We start from the raw sequence: 23,365 nt of genomic DNA, 5'->3' as shown, positions 1-23,365 counted from the left end.
ATACATTTAGAAATTCAAGAAAAAAAAAACTTTGTTTCTGTTGATTGAAATTCCATATGACGCTGCAGGAAAATCTAATACAGAAAAATTAACCTCTAAGCATGACTTTATAAATTTCTTACACTTCAAAATAAGGAAATAATTTGTTATGTATGTAGTTGAAATGGTATGTCACTATTAAAACAAGAAAATCGTGTTAGAATTTTCCAAACTAAACAGTCATTGGTTAAAAAAAAAAATATTTAAAAAAATCTAGAAATGAACCTGGTAGACATATGGACAGACCAGAGTGAATAGCTAGTTCTATTCCTTGAGGTTGTCCTGGAATTTGGGTTTCTTTTCTTTTTTCTTTTTTTTTTTAATTTATTTGTCAGAGAGAGAGAGAGCGTGAACACAGGCAGACAGAATGGCAGGCAGAGGCAGAGGGAGAAGCAGACTCCCTGCTGAGCAAGGAGCCCGATGTGGGACTCAATCCCAGGACGCTGGGATCATGACCTGAGCCGAAGGCAGCTGCTTAACCACCCAGGCGTCCCTGGAATTTGGGTTTCTTTAATTTTGTTGCTCTGTCATGCCTTAAAGGTGTTTTAATCATTTACATAGTCAAAACTGAATCATTGATAATGTGTTACTGTTGCAACTTACTAGAGGAGGGAAAGAAAATAGAAGGCTAGCCGCTCTCTCTGATGGATATGACTCACAGAAATTGCATATCTCATTTCTGTATCCTAGTGACCATGATATTGCTATACAGTTGCTAGATACAAAGAAGACCAGAATTGGACCAGTACTGTGTGGCCATGTGCTCGTTTGAGATTGTGATTTAGGGATTCTGTTACTTAAAAAAACTGCTTCAGTGTACTCAAGCTTCTATATATGTCCGTGTCAATGACTTTCCAAAGAACTGACTAGTTACTGAGTGTAGCTCATCATTCACGTTCTTGGCGAGGCACTGTACTTTGTAGCCAATCAAGATATGGCTCTTCTTTTCCTGGTGATTGATACATAAAAAGACAAATTATCTACTCCAACAGCGTAAATTGGTGGAGGAGGAGCAAGATACTGGAAAAATAAATGTAGGTTGGAAGAGAAGAGTGGAAAGCATATTCAGTCAGTAAATTATAGAAGTTTTCAACCTCAGTTGGCAGAAATTGTGAAAACTCCCCGCTCTGCATGGAGAAATTCTCATGATTACCCGTCTGGCAACTTTAGCTCTGTCCTTTAGGAATCCTCTTTTTCATTATCCTGCATGGACCCTGGCTTTCCCCTGTAGAAGGATCTCTCTAGTTCATTATTCTCTTTGGCCCCATTTGAAGTGGGCATTGATGTCTATAGCATGAACAGCCTTTTTTTAAACCGAGTGATTGCAGGTTTATGTTATCTTTGGGGACATAGATCCCCTCAGAGGCTTTTGGTTTATTTGCTTCCCATGATTTCAACAGTCGCAGATCACATCTGGTCACAATTCTTGAGAGGCCAGCTGAAACAGCAGGCTTGGAGTGAGCTGGGCGAGCAGTGCCATTAATCTCTTCTTTGCAGCTGAGCTGGCTTCCACTGTCTGGCATTTTACTAGAGGCTCTTGAAAAAGAGACTGAATGACAACCCTCTCTCCTGCTGCTTGGCCTTCAGAAGCCTTTGGCTTTTCCAACTCTGAGGACCAAAATTACCAAAATTTCAATCAATTTAAATTGTAGGCCATATGCATAGAAATTTTTCTATGGCAGAACTGAATTCCCTTCCATTTCTACTTGCAAATTAACTGATTTTTGCCTGAATCTCACTTCTTAGTATCTTCCAGAAACAAAAAGAAGTACCAATAATTTTAGTGTTTCCAATCACTTTTATAGATCTGCAAGTTCTATAAGCACATGTTATGTCTTCTAAACAATCGTTTGTGATCATATGACCACCTGTATTGCCAAGGCAAAGATAAACTTTGTATTTATTTATTTAGTTTTTATTTATTTATTTACTTGAGAAAGGGCCAGAGTGAGAGAGCACAAGCAGGGAGAGGGAAAAGCAGGCTCTCTGCTGAACAGGGAGCCCAATGTGGGGTTCAATTCCAGGACCCCAGGACCATGACCTGAGCTGAAGGCAGACTTAACTGACTGAGCCACCCGGGCACCCCTGAAGATAAACTTTCTCTCCTGTATTATATAGTCTGTCTGCATGCCGGCTACTAAGCCAAAGTCATGTATTTTAGATTTTTTTTAATGACGGCATTATATTTCCAAGTATCAATTTTACTTATCCATGAAGTGTAAGTTAAGCCTAACAGAATCCAACTCAAGACGAATATTTCATCTTTCTTATGTAATAGTGTAAAGAATATTTGATGGTTCAGAGTTGGTAGGAAGTTCTGCTCCACAAGAACATTGAAGTTCTTGGGGAGTCCTATTTTGTAAGACAATCCCTAAGATGTTACCCTAGTTTGCATTGCCAATGGGCTCACTATTTCTACCTTCCAGCTTGTAGGATAGAATATAAAAGGCAATCTTCTTTCTAAGGATGTGACCTATAATCTATGAATATCATTTCTTTACCCTGCCCATTGGCCATAATTAGTCATAAAGCCATGCCTATTTACAAATCAAGCTAAGAAATGTGCTTGCTAGAACTCAGCAGTTATAATGAAGAACTTCCATGGAAAATTAGCATATATTGAAAAATAATAGCACATATCAAAAAATCACTTTTTTTAAAAGATTTTATTTATTTATTTGTTAGAGAGACAGAGAGCACAAGCAGAGGGAGTAGCAGGCAGAGGGAGAAAAAGGATCCCCGCTGAGCAGGGAGCTCAGTGCGGGACTCAACCGACTCAACCCTAGGACTTCAGGATCATGACCTGAGCCAAAGGGAGGCTGTTAACCAACGTGAACCACCCAGACACCCTAAAATCACTAACGTTTTACTATGTGCCAGGAACTATGTTAGATTAATATCTACTACCTATGAGAAACTTATTATTTTCTCTGTTTATGAAATGAGTATATCAGCCAGTGTTACAGGTGCAATGTCCAGATCATTATACCCATTTTTGGATTCCAGAACTATAAACTTTTTTATTATTACATATTCACTGATCTATCATGCAATTATAGATTTTTAGAGATATTGCCTTAGTGAATAGTTATATTCAGTTGACCATTTTATAGATGATAAAACTGATTTTGAACACTAGTTCAGGAATTAATTCAGGAAACGACGATGAAACAAGACTTTTAGAATGTATCTTAATGTATAACCAGCACTGTTGGCTGCTGGTTATGATATTATATATGAAAATCATACGTGAAACATTTACACCTGATTTTCCTGAATACCAGTGTCTGGACTTGTATTGGGTGAAACAGTAGCCATTACCCATATGTGATTATTATAAATTTAAATTTAAATGAATTAAAGTGAAAGAAAAGTAACATAGTTCTCAGTCATTGCAGCCACAATTCAAGAAGCTGCAAAGTGCTGGTGGTTACTACATTGGACTGTACAGATGGACGTCTTTTCCATCACTGTAGGAAGTTTTACAGCATAGCGAATGTCCAAGCATTTGATAGAGTTTGGTGAATACAAATATAAAAATACTTATAAGAACTTGATTTGATTAATAATCTGAATAATAAACATAACATGTTCTTATGAAAAATGTCTAAGTGGCAAAAATAAGTAACCCACATTTTTGTGAAAACCCACTGTTTTGTGTTTTGTGAAGCAATGCTTTGAGAACAGTGATTGGGTTTATTATATTAATCACTTCTTTCCAAAATGTCAATTTCCTTTTTTTATTGATATGACCTCTATTTGTTTATGTTTTTAAATTCTATGTCATATGTTCTATAATACTCATCCCTCAGTAAAAATAGATGAAGAATGTCCCGGGGCACCTGGGTGGCTCAGTGGGTTAAGCCGCTGCCTTCAGCTCAGGTGATGATCTCAGGGTCCTGGGATTGAGCCCTGCATCCGGCTCTCTGCTCAGCAGCGAGCCTGCATCCCCCTCCCTCTCTGCCTGCCTCGTGGCCTACCTGTGATCTCTCTTTCTCTGTCAAATAAATAAAATCTTAAAAAAAAAAGAAAAAAAAAGAATGCCCCAAGATTGATCTGGATTTATTTTCTTATAAAATAATATCAAATTTTCCATGGAAATACCTACCTTTATTATTTAATTTTATACCTTTATAAACTTTTAATTTAATACTTTTCCTAATTATTTTTTTCTTTTTTAAAAGATTTTAACTATTAATTGGAGAGAGAAAGAGAGGGAGCACAAACAATGGGAGTGGAAGAGGGAGAGAGGAATGCAGGCTGAGCAGGGAGCCCAGTGTGGGTTTTGAGCCTAACGTTGATGCTTAACCAACTGAGCCACCCAGGCACCCAGTGTTTTTCTGATTAAAATATGCATACAAGGTCAAAGTAGAAAGTCTTAAGATTTAGGACACCTTAATGTAGTAAGGCTAATGCAACTATTAAAAAATAACATATGATAACATTTCTGTTGCTTTTTCCCATTTTGACACAAGATAATTTTACCTTGAGTTTTATTCTAAGTTTTTAAGTTATTTTTAATATGTTTAAATATTTCATTTATTTTCTGGTAGGCAATGAGATTTGTAATAAAGATCAAGGTCAAACTACTTTTTGTTCCCTGGGCAAAAACCATTTTTCCCTTTATTATATTTGATATTTTTTTCAAGTAAAATGTTTATTTTTAAAATATAACTGAGTCAAGTCATTGGGCAATTGAGAAAGTATTCCACTTTTTTTTTAATTATTGCTTCTTTTGCTCTTTTTAAAATTTCAACTTCTAAAATCTTCTGTTATCTGATTTGGATTTAACCCTCTGCATCTATCTTTGCATATCTATATCACTTTTTAACATACCCTTCTTTTTCTTCTATGTTCCTAAAAAACAAACGAACCAACAAACATTACTCAAGATAACCCCTGCATAGTATCAGATTTTTTTGTAGCACTAATTCCATTTACATACTGAAGAAAACATGTACTTATATTATGTTTTGCTACCCAGTATTAGAAAAAAATTCTTTCTCTGCATCCCTGAAGCTGAAGAAGGGCAGCCTTAATACTGGAAATTATTATTATTGTTCTGTGGGAATGAAGCAGGGGGATATAGACAAAGGGCAGAAGTGAGGTTGAGAGAGCAGAAGATGCATGGTGCCCCGAGGGTGGGGGACCAGGGCGGTGGTCTTACCACCTCCTCAGTGGCTTCCTGGTGTCTGTGTCAGGTCCCCTCCCTATGTCTCTGCCATTGTTGATCAGTCCTGTTTTCTGTCATTTTCTTAGAGAGCACGGATTGTCTTTAAATATATTCTTCCAATGAATTATTTTCCGGATTAAATTAGTTGGATCTGCTGTTTTACAACAAATATGATGATTAATACATATTGGGTGCCCTCTGACATGATTTTTCATTTAAAATATCTACATTTCGGGGCACCTGGGTGGCTCAGTGGGTTAAGCCGCTGCCTTCGGCTCAGGTCACGATCTCAGGGCCCTGGGATCGAGCCCCGCATCGGGCTCTCTGCTCAGCAGGGAGCCTGCTTCCTCCTTCTCTCTGCCTGCCTCTCTGCCTACTTGTGATCTCTCTCTGTCAAATAAATAAATAAAATCTTTAAAAAATAAATAAAAAATAAATTAAAAAAAATCTACATTTCTATCTCTACATTCAAATCTTTATATTCCCTCCAGTTTACTATTTCTTGCATGAAGACACAGAACTCCTGTGTATTTCCTCATATGTTTCATTTCTATTTGTATGTATTTGTCAAATTTTCTGTCATTAATTATATATTCAGGAAATATTTTTGTTAATAAAAGAAGCAGTCAAGGAAAATCTGTGAGAATGGAAAGTTCACTTAGAAATAAAATGCAAAATTACTTTAAAAATCAGTTATTTTCCACAGTAAGGTTTTTATTGAAAATAACAAGACACAGAAGACAGCTAGAATTTGCTAAAAATTTAAATAAAACTACTTTCCCTTAAGATAATATTTCTTATGTTTTTACTAAGGAAATGGTTTAACTTTTCTTTAGCCAATTTGTCTTTTTTCAGGTGATAAGAACTATATTACTTCCTATGCTTCCTAGGAACAGTGTTTAGCCACCTATCCAAAATGAAAATTTACAATTATTTTCTTTTTACCTAAATTTACTGAAATCTACAAGTTCCTGTTCTTTTTTGAAAGGAGGTAAAGTTTTTTTCTCCATAGTCCATTGGAAAGTAGTGGACATTGAAAGAAATGAATGACTGACTGACTGCTATAGGTCTTTGTTAATCATCTTCACCTACTTCTTAAGCTATCCATTCATGAATAATCCCTCAGACAGGGAGTCCTTCTTTCCTACACAGGGATTTCTTTTTAAAATACTTCTCCATCATGACTACAGAATATCTATATCTTCACCATCCAATATGTTTAATGTGCAAATTTTTAGCAAGCAGAAATGTACCAAAGTAAAACCACCAAAAACATCTACTAAAAAATTTATAGGTAGTTACCAAATTTCTAGAAAACAGTATTGAGACTTCTGGAATGAAGAAGTGAAAAGAAGACAGACAGACATTAATTGCCTGCAGACAGAAATCAGGAGTAGAAAGAGAGCTAGAAATTTGGAAAGCATTGTGATTTGAAAGTAATTATGCAGAAACAGGGGATTGGTATTAAATACCTAATTAACACTGTTCAGTAATAAAACAAAGGCAAGCAAATATAAATTATAGAGATATGTAAAAGCTGGCAAGCTTTGAAATAATTTTAAATTTTTATGTAAAAATGTTTTAATTTTGGAGCTAATTATACTTATACAAAGATAAATATAATTTTGATGATTTTTAATGCTAGAAGATTATTATAGAGCAAAATTATTTAAATGTAGTAAATATATTTTAGGTGACTGTGGCAGTAATCCAAATAGAAAATGGAGTCAGTCATATTAGATATCAGATATAATATATAATGACAGTCCATCATCGTAGTTAAAATTTCCCTGAAATTGTCAAAAAAATCCCTGGTATAATATCTACTCTATAAGTTCACATATGACCAGAGTTTTTCTCTTGTGCACTTAATATCATAATTAAAATGATATGCTCTAGCATTGTTATGGACTGAATGTTTATGTCCCTTTACTCCTCACAAATTCATATGTTGAAGTCCTAATCATCAGTTTGGCTGTGTTTGTGGTGGCATGTCTATGGAAGTAACAAAGAGTTAATTAGGACATAAGAAGGGGCCTGATGTGATAGGATTAGGGTCCTCATAGTAAGAGATACCAGGGAGCTTAGGCTCTCCAAGGAAAGGCCATGTAAGGACACAGCAAGAATGTGGCCATCTGCACACCAGGAAGAGAGCCCTCAACAGAAAATGACCATCCTGGCACCCTGATCTCAGGTTTTCACCCTCAAGAATTGTGAAAAAATACTTTTTTGTTGTTTAAGCCACCCCGACTGTGATATTTTGTTATGACAACCCAAAATGACTAAGGCAGGCATTTATGTTATTCTGTGTCTTAAGTATATCGTTTAGGCTAGTGATAACAGCATGAACAATCAGATACATGAAGAAACAGTACAAAATTATGCAAACATTATTGAAGTTCTTAAATTGAAATGTGGTGGGAAAAAAAAAACACACATAAAAACATCTTTCATATGCTGTCTGCAAGCTTCCACTGTAAATCACAATAAATCCATAGAAGCTGCTAATATATACTCTTTAAATACCCAAAAGATTGCTATTCTAGTAAATAATTCACATATTAAAATAGTTTTCTACACTATTTGCATATGTACATAAAACACTTATGAGAAAGGTTTGAAGATAACATTTGCTCACGCTTAAGATAATTTGAGTGTGGCTATGCATATTTCATTAAATTCCTTTGCCAATACATCTACAATATGATACAAAAACTCTAGGAACTTACTGGTTACACATCAACATTGTTGAATGTATAGTCATTTTCAAATTCCAGAAATGTGAAATAATACTTTAGGAAACTTCATCTGTGTCACGAATTTAATGAATTTTAATCCAGATTTGCTTTGAAATAATCACATAATAGCCAGATGTGTGTGACTCAGCTTCTAATGCCTACCAATAGGGCAGTGCAAGAAAAAATTAGTTTTGTTACTAATGATATTCACTTTCTAGATTTAAGGTAATGGAAAACTGAATGCCAGGAGATTCCCGTAACTATTCTGATAGTGTAATATGAATCCGGTTATTGAATTATATTTACACCCTTTTGAACATCCAGAACTAATCATAGCAATCCAAGTTTGAGGTGTTTATTTTTCTATTAAAATATAATGAAGTGGAGGTGATGTCAAAGCGTTGTCTGTATTACTTAACATTTGTTCTTCTACTCCACCCCTCAATTTAAAAATATGTGTTCCTGACTTTATAGCCTGAAATTCAGAGTCTGATAACATAGACTATGCTGCAAACCATAAAATAGGAGCAGTAATAGTATCATTGTCCTCTTTTATGAGGTAATAATTTGATTCCAACTAAATGAAAATAAAGGCAAGATAATAAAGCTAAGAATAAATGCTCAGGAAAATAATTATGTCTATTTTGCTGTTCTTATTCAGGGATTTTTCTCCTCTGGAAGGAGCTTTGAAAAAGGGTACATACATTATTTTTAAATATAATTAGGATATGTCTCCAGTGACAAAAATGTTCATGTCCTGATTTCCAAAGGAATTTAACCATCTTGACAGCGGGTGTCAATTGTCCCCTTTGTGCTTTTAACCTCACCCTTCGCCATAACTCTGAAGAAATGCCTGCCTCTCCAGAGTTAGAGAGGAGAAGGAATTCACATTCTATTTTCAGTTTAATACCCTGAACAATCCAAATCATAACTTCTCTGCTTGTTGCTTATCTTTAGGTTCTAGAACACAATGTAACTATTGCATCTCTGGGCTAATATTGTGACAGGTACAGTGATTATAGTACAGTATTATATTCTTGGAACTCATGGATAAAATTTTTACTAGGGGATGAAAATCTCACTTCTCTTTCTTCTATTTCTTGAGAGTGAGGGGATATATCCATCTGTATAGAGTTCATGACAAGTAGGTATTATTACTCTATTAAACTGGCAAATGCTATGGAGAAAAATAAATCAGGGGGCAGAATAAAGATTTCTGGGAATGGATTTCAATTTCCTATTGGTTGCCCAGGGAAGGCTTCACATTTGATTTGTGAGCAGGTTGCACTCTTTCTCCTCTCTGCTTTCAACTCCTTTTTATAATCTTTCCCTTACGTATTGACTTCTATTCTTTTGAGATCAAATATCATGGAAACTATAGGATCTCTCCCTTTAATATTCTGTCAACTCTTCCCATTACTTGTTTTTATTACTATTTCTCAGAAAGGCCTTAACACTAATTAAATCCAACTCTTTTTCTAGCACCCCTTCAGCTGAAAGTGGCTAGAGGAAACACACAAGACACACCTGCATGTGTGTGCAAGCACACGTGCGTGCGCGCACACACACACACACACACACACACACACAAACACAGAAGGGCTGACTGATCTAATGTGAATACATGACCATGGTCACAAGAGGGCTCGTAATTCTGCTTAGTGCAGACACCAGATTTCAAATCCATTTATTTGAAGATACGTCATATGTATCCAACTGCATCCAAAACAAAATACTAATGATAAAAACAAAATAGGAAATATTTCTATATCAGTGCTTCTACATTCCATTATATCTCAATTCTGTAAGCCTCCTTTAAAATACGCTTTGGGGGAATGCCCGGGTGGCTCAGTTGGTTACACATCTGCTTTGGGATCAGGTCATGATCCCAGAGTTCTGGGATCAAGTCCCACATCCGGCTCCTTGCTCAGCAGGGAGCCTACTTCTTCTCCTGCCTGCTGTTCCCCCTGCTGGTACTAGTTCTCTTTCTCCCTCTCTCTGACAAATAAATAAAGTCTTAAAAAAACATATATTCAATGGAATATTATTCAGACGACTTAAAAAAAAAAAAAAAGCAAAGGAAATCCTGTTACATGTGTGGCAACTTGGATGAACCTGGAGGACATTAGATTAAATTTAAAAAATTAGTTGCAAGACAAATAATACTACATGATTCCACTTTTTCAAGACATTTGAGAGAGTCAGACTCATAGAAGCAAAGACAAGAATGGTGGTTGCCAGGGAACAACGTGAGGGGAAATGGGGAGCTGCCCTTCAAAGTGTGTAATGTTTCAGTAGTGCAAGATGAAAAGTTCTAGGGATCTGCTATGTGACCTTATGCCTATAGTTAACAATACTATATTGTGCCCTGAAAAATTGTTAGAAGGCAAATCTCATGTTATGTATTCTTACCACAATTAATAAAAAAAGTACTTGGGGCACCTGGGTGCCTCAGTGGGTTAAGCCACTGCCTTCGGCTCAGGTCATGATCTCAGGGTCCTGGGATCAAGTCCCGCATTGTGCTCTCTGCTCAGCGGGGAGCCTGCTTCCCTCTCTCTCTCTGTCTGCCTCTCTGCCTGCTTGTGATTTCTCTCTGTCAAATAAATAAATAAAATCTTTAAAAAAAAAAAAGTACTTGACTCTTACATAATGTATCTGCTCACTTTATATTTTCTAGATTGTTGACTTATCATTAGAATGATAAATTTAGTTTCCATTCATAGTGATTACTATTTCATGTTAATGAAGATGAGAATAACTATTTTTTTCATCAGTAGTTTGATTTTTTTAACTGTTTTCTATAATGTATTCAAGAAACTGATATTTAAGCAATACATATGTATTAGGTATTGGGTATTTGGTAATATCTCATAATCTCATTTTACACTATATCTCTGAAATTTAAATTTAAATTTTTGTTTCATTCCTGACATGGTAACATATACATCTCACTAAGTGGGGAGCCTTTTTTTTTAAATTTTGAGATTAAAATTAAGGAATAATTACATCCACTCATGTAATCTGCTTACATTTTTGAGGGAAGTTTCTTAGATAATCAATATATCTTTCTGATGTTATCTTGCAAGTGAAATAAGAATCCAGAAGGCAGGGATGTTCTTCCCATTTATAACTATGACATTATTCAATAGACAGCATAAGAAGAATCTTTAATCTCCTTGTTAGAAAAGAGACAGTAAATCAGAACAGAATGCTAAACATGTAATTTTGAGAGATTAAGTAGGATTAATACCTAGTCTAGGAAACACTGTGTGTTTGCACATTTAGCAGATCATTTGAGCTATAAGAAAGTTTCCTTTAATATGTCATTTACTTAACTTGTCAACTTTAAAACTTTTTGAACTAAATCACTAAACTCCTGGTAATAATGAAAAATGGGGAAGAAACTACAGATGGATCATGCAGTGAGTTATTAACATATGGCTGTGGATAATCAGTTGTAGACCTGCACTTCTTTGTTATGTCGTACGGGAAAGGTAAAGAACTCCTTGCTAATGGTTCATTCAGTCTCTGTTCAGTATGACTCTGTGGGTGATGCGTAGTGTAAGAACTCAAAGAGGTTGATCAAAGCTTGCAGACATAATTAGATTAAAAGTGCCATAACTGTACTGCCAGCTGACGTTGGGAAAGGAGCAAACCTGGTTTGGCAGTAGGATAACAAAGATTTGGGCAAGGCGAGATGAGAGAATGATGATAAGTATTTTTAAGGAAATAAGGCAAATTGTGAATATTTCCTACTATGTATACTGCTTATGAAACTCAGGGTGGGATTGGGCTGTGTTTAGTGCCAGAAATGTGTGGTATATATTTCCCTTCCTGTCATTGTGGGGTATCTGGATTCCTTCAGCTCTTCTTAAACAGATTTTCTCCCTTTGCTTTTTGGTTAAAATAAAGAGGAAGTAGAATTAAGACTCCATGAGTCTGTGAGATATTTCCTAACTCTGTTGTTTTGGGCAAGTTTCTCACGTTTTCTGTGCCTCAATTTCACACTTTGTAAAGCAGAGCTAATACAAATACCCAATCTATAGTAATTTATGAGGACATTAAATAAAATTTTATTAAAATATAACATCATAATTCCAAGCAAGAGGTATACTTGTAAAAATGTTATTTTGTCTCTTCAAGATAGCAACAATTATTCGATAAAAATATTTTACTAATATGACAATATGTTACATAGATTACATCCATGCTGTCTCAGAAAGCCTGGCAGGCTTTGGGGTAACAGGTATTTTCTAGGTATGATGCTTTCGGATACAAGCAATCTTGTGGAGAATCCTTGATCTTCGCGCCATCAGAGTATGGTCTGACGATGTGTCTCATTAACCCAGAAACTAGAAAGCATGTGAGCTAGATTTGGCACTCAAGACTTTGTCAATATATACTGATTATAGCCAAAGACACTTCCACCCCCAGACCATTTATTTCAAGAATATTTTAAACAAATGGCCCCTGGAGTTAACAGATGGGTTTATCTTCCAAGGGCCAGGGAGAATAACTCCTTGTCCAAGAAATGTGGCCGCTGGTGGGGTCTCCTCTCTGGTTCAATTTCAGGCAGCCCTCCTGTCTTTTTGTAACTGAAGCGACTTTTAATTGTCTTCAAACTTCCAGTGTTACTACTCTGCCAAGACAGGTATACTGAGAATTGGGGCTTCTAGTTATTTTGACATTATTTTACATTAATACATTCAAATTAATTTAATGAATGCATTGAATGGATTCAAATTCTTTTTGATGTTCAAGTAAATTAAAATTCTGTGGTTCATAGAAAAAGTGAAGTATTAAATCTTTTAATTACATCTATTATCAATTTTGAAAATATGGTTAAAGAACAGACTTAACATTTTTAATTTATTTATGTAAAATGATAGAATTGTGTCTATCTAAAATTTGAAGAGACCGTTACTAAAATTCATGTCAATAAATTACATCTAGCTATTTTCAGCATAAAAATATGAAAAATGTGTTTCAGTGGAAGCAAGCTATTTTAAAACTATTACTAATTCAAATCCTATTCACATTCAATATTTAGTATATCTGTTAATACTGTATTTTACTTTTGTTTCCATAATAGATAATACAAAAAAGTAAATTTTACCAAACTCCTTTTGGTTTCTCCTACACCACCCAGATTATTTCCAAAACATGCTGTAATGTGTTACAATTTTCTATACATTCTGGGGCCAAAAAAGGTAGAAAAGTAGTCTCTCAGAACTTAGACACCAATTTCTGACCAAAAAAATTGGATATGTAAAATTAGTTTCCTTAGCCAATGCTGAGATACTAAAAAGAAATCGAAACTTTCTCTCAATCCAAAGATGAAATTATTCTCAAGAGGAATTTAGGTTCACCAGTAGAAAACTTTGCTTCAAACTGGAACTTCTCTTGAATCTAATTAAAAATTGAATTTTCATGTGTTTCATTTGGGGTGACATAGGCATTAGTTTTTGAACATTAATCCAACCAGGTTGATGACTTTGCATATACTTATAACATTAGATGGAACCTATTTAAGTTTTCCTTATCCTTAGAGACAGGTAGAAAGAGGTGAGGAATTATTACATACATTTGGATTACTGTAAGCCTCTGTTTAAGATGTTTTAATCTTACATCAAATACATGCACTTATTCTCAGCAATTGGATAGAGTAGGAAGACTTGCACAGAATTAAAATAGAAGTTCAAATAACACAAAAGAAAATAAAAACAGTCTGAAGAAATAAATAGAAGTTGGAATAACTTGGAATAAAACAAAATCAGATTGCAGAGATAAATTTTATTTAATGAGAGAAAATAATATATTTATTGACACATATATATTTATATTATGGATAATATTTCCAAGAGATAAATATTTATGTATATAAATTCAGCAGTAGGTGTACAGTTAAAATATATATTCTTTTTTTTTTTAAAGATTTTATTTATTTATTTGACAGAAATCACAAGTAGGCAGAGAGGCAGGCAGAGAGAGAGAGGGAAGCAGGCTCCCTGCTGAGCAGAGAGCCCGATGCGGGACTCGATCCCAGGACCCTGGGACCATGACCTGAGCCGAAGGCAGTGGCTTAACCCACTGAGCCACCCAGGCGCCCCAAAATATATATTCTTGATTCCTTCTCTTCTGCATTCATGTTTCCCAATGCCTGGGTTCCTACCAAATGCTATGCTTCCTACAACTGTTTTTGTGTGTGTGTGTATGTATGTGTACACACATATAAACAGATATATAAAAATACATAGATAGATATCTACCTGTATATAAAGAGATGTAGATATCTAGATATCTATACATAGATCCCAGATTGTTTTACTTTTTACTTCTAAGGATTTGTTCTAATGAATTAAACCTAAGTACTTACAATGTACATTTTTTAATCTGTGAGGTATTTTTAGAATTAAAAATAGTAGAATGTTACTAAAATTTATTAATTATGAGGTATTCGTGTAAGATAATAATGATAATAGTATTAGCTGGTAAATACCATGCCCAGCTATACATTATACAGTGAGTTAATCGATTTTATACTTAAATATACACTGGGGCGCCTGGGTGGCTCAGTGGGTTAAGCTGCTGCCTTCGGCTCAGGTCACGATCTCAGGGTCCTGGGATCGAGTTCCGCATGGGGCTCTCTGCTAGGTGGGGAGCCTGCTTCCTCCTCTCTCTGTCTGCTTCTCTGCCTTCTTGTGATCTCTCTCTGTCAAATAAATAAATAAAATCTTTAAATATACATATATATACACTGAGTTTTGCTCACCCAACTTCCATTTGTGACTTTGTACTACCTTCTTTGCCCCTACTATAGACCCGAAAGTAGCTGGAATGCTGCTTTTTCCAAGAACTCCTAGATAGCAGAATAGTCCTTATGATGCAGTTCCAGACAGTGGGAGAAAGCCAGAATCTGCTGTAGCCACCCCTTTTCTCCTGCATTCTTTTCCTGAATTGAGTGTATTTGTGACAGCAAGAGTTGTGTCAGCCACCTTGAGACCATGAGGGAAAGGTCAAGGGAATCACAGAGATATTAAATAGGCCCTATGGTCAAGTTACAAAACCCATATCAGCAAATGAGCAGATTGTACCTCTTAACTTCCCGTATTATGTGAAGACATGTATATGTAAATACTATAGGTATATGTACACACCCATAGAGAGAGTCACTTTTCAAAAAATGTTTCTTTATTCAACAGAGAGAAAGAGAGAGAAAGAGCACAAGCGCGGGGGGAGTAGCAGGCAGAGGAAGAGGGAGAAGCAGGTTCCCTCCCAGACCCCAATGCAGGGCTTGATCCCAGAACCCCGGGATCATGACTCGAGCCAAAGACAGACGCTTAACAGCTGAGTCACCCAGGCACCCAGAGAGTCATTTTTATAATCATCTAGATGTTTCTTGCAACTTACATATTCCAGACTAATATCTGAACTTCATCTAACATTTTCACTAAAACAACCGGAAAGTAGATACATCTTATTTTCATTAGAGAATGTCAAATATTACAGAGATTAAATAACCTGTTCCAAATCACATAATTTATAAGTGAGAGAGCTGAGATTTGAAGATTTTTCTGTCTCCAAAATTGACCACCTGTGCCAGTCTACAGCTACTGAAATTCATGCTATGAAAGGTTAGTCAATGATACAATCTTACAAGTTTGTTTTCAGATGAACAGATTCTAAATTTGGTCTTTTGTCCTTTAACTTCTCTCTCTGTTTGTCTCATTGGAAGTACATGAAGACTATTGAGCAGTGGCAGGAAAGGGAAGTAGAAAAACATACTATCCTGAAACCCTCTTTTCTGGGTCCATATTTCCCAGTGCCTGGGTTCCTACCAAACTCTAGGGTTTCTACACTTGGGTTCTAGAAACTATTTTCTCCTCTTAGCCCCTGAGACTGAACAGTGGTAACAATTTGCTAGTATTTCTTGCTTTAGGTATTTCTCCTTCCCTATGGTTCCTCTTAATCCTGTCAATACCTGTGTGGTGATTAATTTTATGTCCGTCTGACCAGGATAATGGATGCCAGATAGCTGGTGCTGTATTATTTCTGGTTATGCCTGTGAGGGTTTTGGGAAGAAATAGCATTTGAAACAGTGTGCTGAATGAAGATCTACCCTCATTAATACAGAAAGGCTTCATCTAATCCATAAAGGGCCTAGATAGAACAAAAAGCAGAGGGAGGGCAAATTTTCTCTCTTTCTCTCTCTCTTTCTTTCTCTCCCATCCCCCAACCTCCCGCTTGAACTGAGACATCCCTTTTCTCCTGCCCTCAGATATTGATACTCCGGGTTCTTGAACTAAGGTCAAGGCTAACACCATTGGCATCCCCATCCCCCCTCTTAGGCCTTCCAGATTGGGCTGAATTACATAATGTACTTTCCTGGTTCACTTCTCCTGCCTTCAGACCATGGACCATGGGACTCCTCGGCCTCCATAACCTTGGAAGTCAATTCCTACAATAAATTTTCTCTTACACACAATTTCTATATAGCTATCGGTTCTGTTTCTCTGTAGAACCCAACTAACAGTCCTCTAAAACACTCCCTATGTTAAACTTTTAATCACACGGTGGCAGCATGTTCTCTAGGGATTATCAGCCAGGACACCATATACTCTGTTATATTTTTATTACCTTTCATAATCAAAATGTACAAAATTACATAGACACATAATTTTATGTATGTATGCCTGATTATATCTAAAATTAAAAAAAAAGTTAAGACTAAAGGCAGTGGTTGTCTGTAAAGCAATATTAGACAGTGGAGAGGGTTGAAACAAATAGATGAGAAACTTTCAATGTATACATTGTAATTGTTTAGTTGTTTAAAATGTATAAAAGAGTTACATATTCAGAACAAACCAAATAAAAGTAAACATACTTATTAATGGCATTAGGATGTTTAAATTCTAAAGGCAAACTTTTTTGTTGTTGCTGTTTTGTCCCAAAGAATGAAACTAGGATTAGTGTACTAAATTTATCTGTAATTATCATAGATTATGTTTCTTTCTTTTCATGCTCTAATATTTTGGGAGATTGAGGCCTCTCTCCTCACTTTATCACCAGAGACTTTAATATGATCCCAGGACAAAAAGGAGGCCAAAGATGGGATAATTTAAGTGCAAAAATATATGAAAAGAGAAAGGTATTGATATTTTTCTATTTTTGACTTCCTCTCAATTCTGTCAAAATGGATGCATAATTCATCAGGGCTCAGGGAAACCTCTGGGAAAACATACATAGAAAACTTATTCTCTAGACTTTGTGGGAGGCAGTGGTCTGTATGGTCCTCTTCCAGGCAGGAGGGCTGGTAGGAGGCTGAAGCCTCCTCCAGTGACATATGTGATGAGAGCAAAGCAGGTGGTGTTCATTGGTGACTATTCTGGGACCTGCTGATCCCTTCTGTCTATGCTTAGGAGACTCAAGCCCCATGTATGTGATCTATCTAGGAAATGTATCCAGTTTTAGTCATCTTGACATCATATGGTACATATTTGATTTAGAAAAACAAGTTTCTTGGTGGTGTTTATTTTGTAGCTGATAATGAAAAGTGTTAATTTGTAATGATTCTGTTTACCTCTATTCATTAGTAATCTTTGAAAACTTCTGTATACAGAATAACTTTTTTTTTCATTTTATTTAGAACTCTTTACAAATTCAAGATGTTTTGTTATTTTGTCTTAATCATCACTGAATTTTAGAAGAACAAATGTGTATCATTTCCTTATATCAGAGAGATCATATGATAATTGTCTTTCTCTGACTGACTTATTTCCCTCAGCTTAATACCTCCTAGTTCCATCCACCTCATTGCAAATGGCAAGATTTCACTTCTTTTGATGGCTGCATAGTATTCCATTGTGTGTGTGTGTGTGTGTGTGTGTGTGTGTGTGTGTGTGTGTATCACATCTTCTTTATCCATTCATGTGTTGATAGACATCTGGGCTCTTTCCATAGTTTGACTATTGTGGACATTGCTGCTATAAATATTCAGGTGCACGTGCCCCTTTGGATCCCTACATTTGTATCTTTTTTTTTTTTTTTTTTTTTTAAAGATTTTATTTATTCATTTGACACAGAGAGATCACAAGTAGGCAGAGAGGCAGGCAGAGAGAGAGAGAGAAGGAAGCAGGCTCCCTGCTGAGCAGAGAGCCCGATGCGGGACTCGATCCCAGGACCCTGAGATCATGACCTGAGCCGAAGGCAGCGGCTTAACCCACTGAGCCACCCAGGCGCCCCCTACATTTGTATCTTTAGGGTAAATATCCAGTAGTGTGATTGTTGGATTGTAGGGCAGCTCTATTTTTGAGGAACCTCCATGCTGTTTTCCAGAGTGGCTGCACCAACTTGCATTCCCACCAATAGGAATGGAGACAAACAGTAAGAGATTCTTAATTGCACAGAATAAACTGAGGGTTGCTGGGGATTGGGGGTAGGGATAGGGTGGTTGGGTTATGGACATTGGGGAAGGTATGGGCTATGGTAAGTGCTGTGAATTGTGTAATATGATGATTCACAGACCTGTACCCCTGAAGCAAATAACACATTATATGTTAGTAAAATTAATTATAAAAAAAACACACAAATGTGTAGTCTCCTGTAATTTTTTTTAAAAAAATTTGAATCCAAGAAAGGTATATACTTCCTATAAGTATGCATTAACTTTTAAGAATCTGCTTCCTCTTCTTAATAATTTTCTAACTTTATTGCTATCATGTAACTCTGTTCTACTGTTTGTATCTCTTGATTGCCAGAGTCCCAGGAAGAATATGTATTTCCCCCCCGACCAGAGTAGCATCTTCAGGAGAGTGTGCAGAGCATAGTGGGGACCTACATAGCCCACAGGTAGGGCCATCAGTCAGTTATGTGAAGATGTAAGTGGCAAATTTTCATGGCCACTACAAATTGATCTTACTATATTTCATCAGTCAGTATCACCTCCCCTAATGATAGAACCTTATTATAGGTTTTAATGCACTGCGTGAGACCGAACCTTGCAATGTTTTACCTCACCCAAGGTTATAAAACCCTGTCACTGAGAAAGCTTATTAAAGTAGCAGTCATGCCAACTACAAAATCTATGCTTATTCATCTGTCATAAAGTATATTCACAGACCACAAATCCTTGCACAGTTGTTTCTAAATCATTTTAAAAGTGGAACAAAGAAATAAGCGTGGAAAATTCCAAGGCTAGCTGTTTATCTCCCTTTCTTTTCCTCTGCACATCTTAAATATTTTGGGTTGAGAAATATAATTCAATCAAATTATTGAAAACGTTAGTGAGTTTATCACTATGACTCTGATCTTGAAACTTAAGCAGTCATTAGGAAAACTTCATATTTAGTAAATCACATCTCATCTTAAATGCAGTTTGGGTTATTCTTGTCTTATATTATTTTTCTTCAGAAGGTAGTATCAAAAATCTTATGTTGTTAACCAGTATCTTACACGGTAGTTGTTTTCCTTGTCAATAGCACCATTATAAGGTATAAATAATAATTTGAAGAATATTAATCAAAATATTTGTATTTAAAAATTGTAGGTGATGTGAGAAGGATGAAAATGGGAGTATTGGCAAAATATCCCACCCATGACTGAAATTGCTGCTTCCTTGTTCTACATGAGTAAAACTAAAATGGCATACTATACAATTCCAGCAGGTAATCGAGCGAGGCTACCTACATTTAGATGTCAACTCTTCAAATTTCCAATATAGTGACCATGAGTGAGATGCCTCTCTCATTTTCAAAATGTTTTCTCATTTTCAAAATGGGTGGAGTAGTATGAGATAGCTCAGAGGTGATTGGAAAGACCAAGCAGCCTGTACGACATGCTGTCAGAAGCCTTGTCACTTACTTGTTACTAGTTTATACAAAAAATAGTTTAACAGTTGATTTAAAACAATATACTTCGATCACACAGCTATGAATGATTAACCTCATGGAACAACAACTCAATAATATTATCATTTTGCCCATGTGGCTCATTAGAATGGCAGTCCATCTCTTATTCCAGGAAAGCTTATTGCAGTGAATGATATATTTTTTAAAGACATTATTTATTTATTTGACGGAGGGATCACAAGTAGGCAGAGAGGCAGGCGGGGGGGGGGGGCGGTGGCGGGGAAGCAGGCCCCTGCTGAGCAGAGAACCCAATGCAGAGCACAATCCCAAGACCTTGAGATCATGACCTGAGCTGAAAGCAAAAGCTTCACCCACTGAGCCACCCAGGTGCCCCTAGCAGTGAATGATATTTTAAAATAGGTAGACTATAACTAAACTTCTTGTGGTGATCATTTCACAATACATACAAATATTCATTCATTATGCTATACACCGAAAACTAATATTATGCTATATGCCAATCATATCTCAGTAAAACATAAAAAATCAGTTGGGCATGATCAATATAACTAGTATTTTTATTAACTTAACGATTTCAATAGTACCATGAATCTGAAGAGCTTGCCGGTAGAATACAGTTGAAAAAACAGTTCTAGGGGATTTTCCAGGGGTATGCTGAAATTAACGATTATTCTATTCTAGGCTTTGCTCATCCTATAGTTCTAAGGGAGTATCAGAAGTTCTAGGACAGTACCCATGAGTATGTTGGAGTTAACAATTATCTATTCTAGGCTTTGCTTATCCTATAGGAGAACAAACTGCCAAAACAGAGAATAATCTATCAGTTTGGCCAACCTAAATGTATTTTTTCTCTCAGGCTACAAATGTATCTACTACCAACTTACAGAAATAGCCTAAGGAACATACTACATGGCACAGTATTCCTTATCACCCTGAATGTAGTGGTCTCAAGCAATTAAAACATAGATTGTCTGATTCAGAAGGGGAGAAAGTCTTGAATGAGACAATGCAAATGTTTTCCCAGTGAATATGGGAAGACAGAGAGGGAGAGAGTATTGAAAAGATTTCAAGGATCAGAGTGTAGAAATAATTAGGGAATGATGTAATTAGTCAATTTTGTTGTTTTTAAAATTTCTCAAGAAAATTTTATTTTGTTTAATCTCTTCCAGTCCCGTCCATGTTGCTACAAAAGTTGGGTATTCATCCTTTCTGATGGAGGCATAATACTCTATCCCCAGGGGTACAGGTCTGTGAATCACCAGGTTTACACACTTCACAGCACTCACCAAAGCACATACCCTCCCCAATGTCCATAATCCCACCCCCTTCTCCCAAAACCCCTCCCCCCAGCAACCCTCAGTTTGTTTTGTGAAATTAAAAGTCACTTATGGTTTGTCTCCCTCCCAATCCCATCTTGTTTCATTGATTCTTCTCCTACCCACTTAAGCCCCCATGTTGCATCACCACTTCCTCATATCAGGGAGATCATATGATAGTTGTCTTTCTCTGCTTGACTTATTTCGCTAAGCATGATACGCTCTAGTTCCATCCATGTTGTCGCAAATGGCAAGATTTCATTTCTTTTGATGGCTGCATAGTATTCCATTGTGTATATATACCACATCTTCTTGATCCATTCATCTGTTGATGGACATCTAGGTTGTCTATGGGTAGCAACTATAGTGGGCCAGCTGGAGAAGATGTCACGCATGAATGAGTGAAGACATGAATCCGTACCATTAAATTTGGCTTGTATACCCTGAACAAAAACTTGGGGTGGATCATAATGTCCTCTTGTGTAGTTAAAATGGAGTTACTTGTGACTATATTAGCAAGTGGAAGGACAGTTGTGCAATCCTTTACTTGTAAAATCTCGTGACATCTTCCAGGGGAGGAGGTGAAAGAGAAACCATGTCGGTGTGTTATTCCCCTTCTCTGTGGGTAAGCAGTACTGCCAAACGAGGTGGGTCTCTTAGGATAGGTCAAATAATTTAATAAATCGAACATGATGGAAATGTGGCAAATGAGAACATGCACAAGACATTCATGGAGAAAGAGAACAACTTTCTAAATGACTTTTTTTCAAGTCTGGTGCTGATAAATGGCTGATGCTAAGAAAAACAAAAAACAAACAAACAAACAAAACAAAGCCAAAAAAACCAAAAACAAAACGACAACAACAGCAAAACCAACCAGCCAACAAACTAACCACCCAACCAACAAAAAAAATCTGCCTAAATTCCTTTTCCCAGAAAAGGAAAATTGGACCACTGCTTACTCGCATTGTCTGCCTAAAGACACCACCTGGATAGTGTGGATTTAAGGTGTTAAGCACCACTCCATGACTTGTCATTACCTTTGAACCATGCAAGGCAAAGTTTGTTGGAGAGCAGAGCACCTGCCCACTCTGTCTCTCTGAATTAAATGACACATTGCCAAGATGACTTTGAGTGATGAGAAGCAGATTTAGCCACCCGCCTAGTTTGAGACAGCCCCAGTCTTCCACCTCTACTAAATCTGAATGTGGACATAATGCATTTAAGAAAAGAGATAACGGGACCTGTATCACCTTGAAGAGACTGAGCATATCGACAATAAACCAGACAAGTATCATTGGCGATTATCCTCGCTATTTCATATAGGCCACTAATGGGGAGTCCTATAGAATGTCCAGAATGAGCCGCTTTTATCAGAGAATGTGCCCTATTAAAAGTTTCATGGAGCATTGGGGCGCCTGGGTGGCTCAGTGGGTTAAGCCGCTGCCTTCGGCTCAGGTCATGATCTCGGGGTCCTGGGATCGAGTCCCGCATCGGGCTCTCTGCTCAGCAGGGAGCCTGCTTCCACCTCTCTCTCTCTCTCTGCCTGCCTCTATGCCTACTTGTGATCTCTCTCTGTCAAATAAATAAATAAAATCTTTAAAAAAAAAAAAAGTTTCATGGAGCACTAAACATTAATGTTCATAGAAAACACCAAAACTGGAGTGCTTACTGTGTAAATAGGCTGTATTCAATAATGGGGGACACAGTAAGGTTTAATCAACACTGGCCCCAAAGTTTGTTCCCAGATTTAGGAGCTATATTTGGCTTAAATCAACCCAAAGTGCTGTTCCTGGATAAGAAAGACCAAATAGGGTCACTAGAGGGATCTTCTTTTCTAAGAGTTTATAAAAGATTATGCCAAGACTCTTCAGTGGCTGGGACTTGCTTCATACCTTAAAAGGACACCGCAGTTACTAACATCAGCTCTGGAGGAGACCTTTATTATCACTCAGGAAGGAGTATTAAAGATTCAAATCATTTTGGAATCTTAGAAACTGGGCAGAAGTCCTAGAGACCCAATTTGGGATAGGGGCAGTAGTTCATTTATAAGAACCCTACAGTAACCCTAAGCTACAAAACAAACAAACAAACAATAAACACACACACATTGGTTGAGAAGTGTGGCTTTAAAATATATAAGATATTCTGTCCCATGGGTATTTGGGGACACTAGTTTGAAAAGCCCATTTCAAGTGATAGGTAATGAACTTGATTGACTGAAAGCACAGT

At 36.6% G+C, this 23,365-nt stretch overlaps 1 long non-coding RNA gene across 1 annotated transcript; it reads left to right on the top strand.

Annotated features, from left to right (window-relative positions):
* Positions 1–9,016: 9,016 nt before the first annotated feature.
* On the top strand, positions 9,017–19,528 carry LOC116585664. The gene is made up of 3 exons (XR_004283754.1): positions 9,017–9,094; positions 12,523–12,601; positions 19,496–19,528. It is a non-coding gene; the product is annotated as an uncharacterized LOC116585664 (long non-coding RNA).
* Positions 19,529–23,365: the final 3,837 nt, after the last annotated feature.

Source organism: Mustela erminea, chromosome 3 (genome assembly GCF_009829155.1).
Source record: "Mustela erminea isolate mMusErm1 chromosome 3, mMusErm1.Pri, whole genome shotgun sequence".
Lineage (NCBI taxonomy): Eukaryota > Metazoa > Chordata > Mammalia > Carnivora > Mustelidae > Mustela > Mustela erminea.
This window is presented reverse-complemented; position numbering and strand designations above follow the sequence as displayed.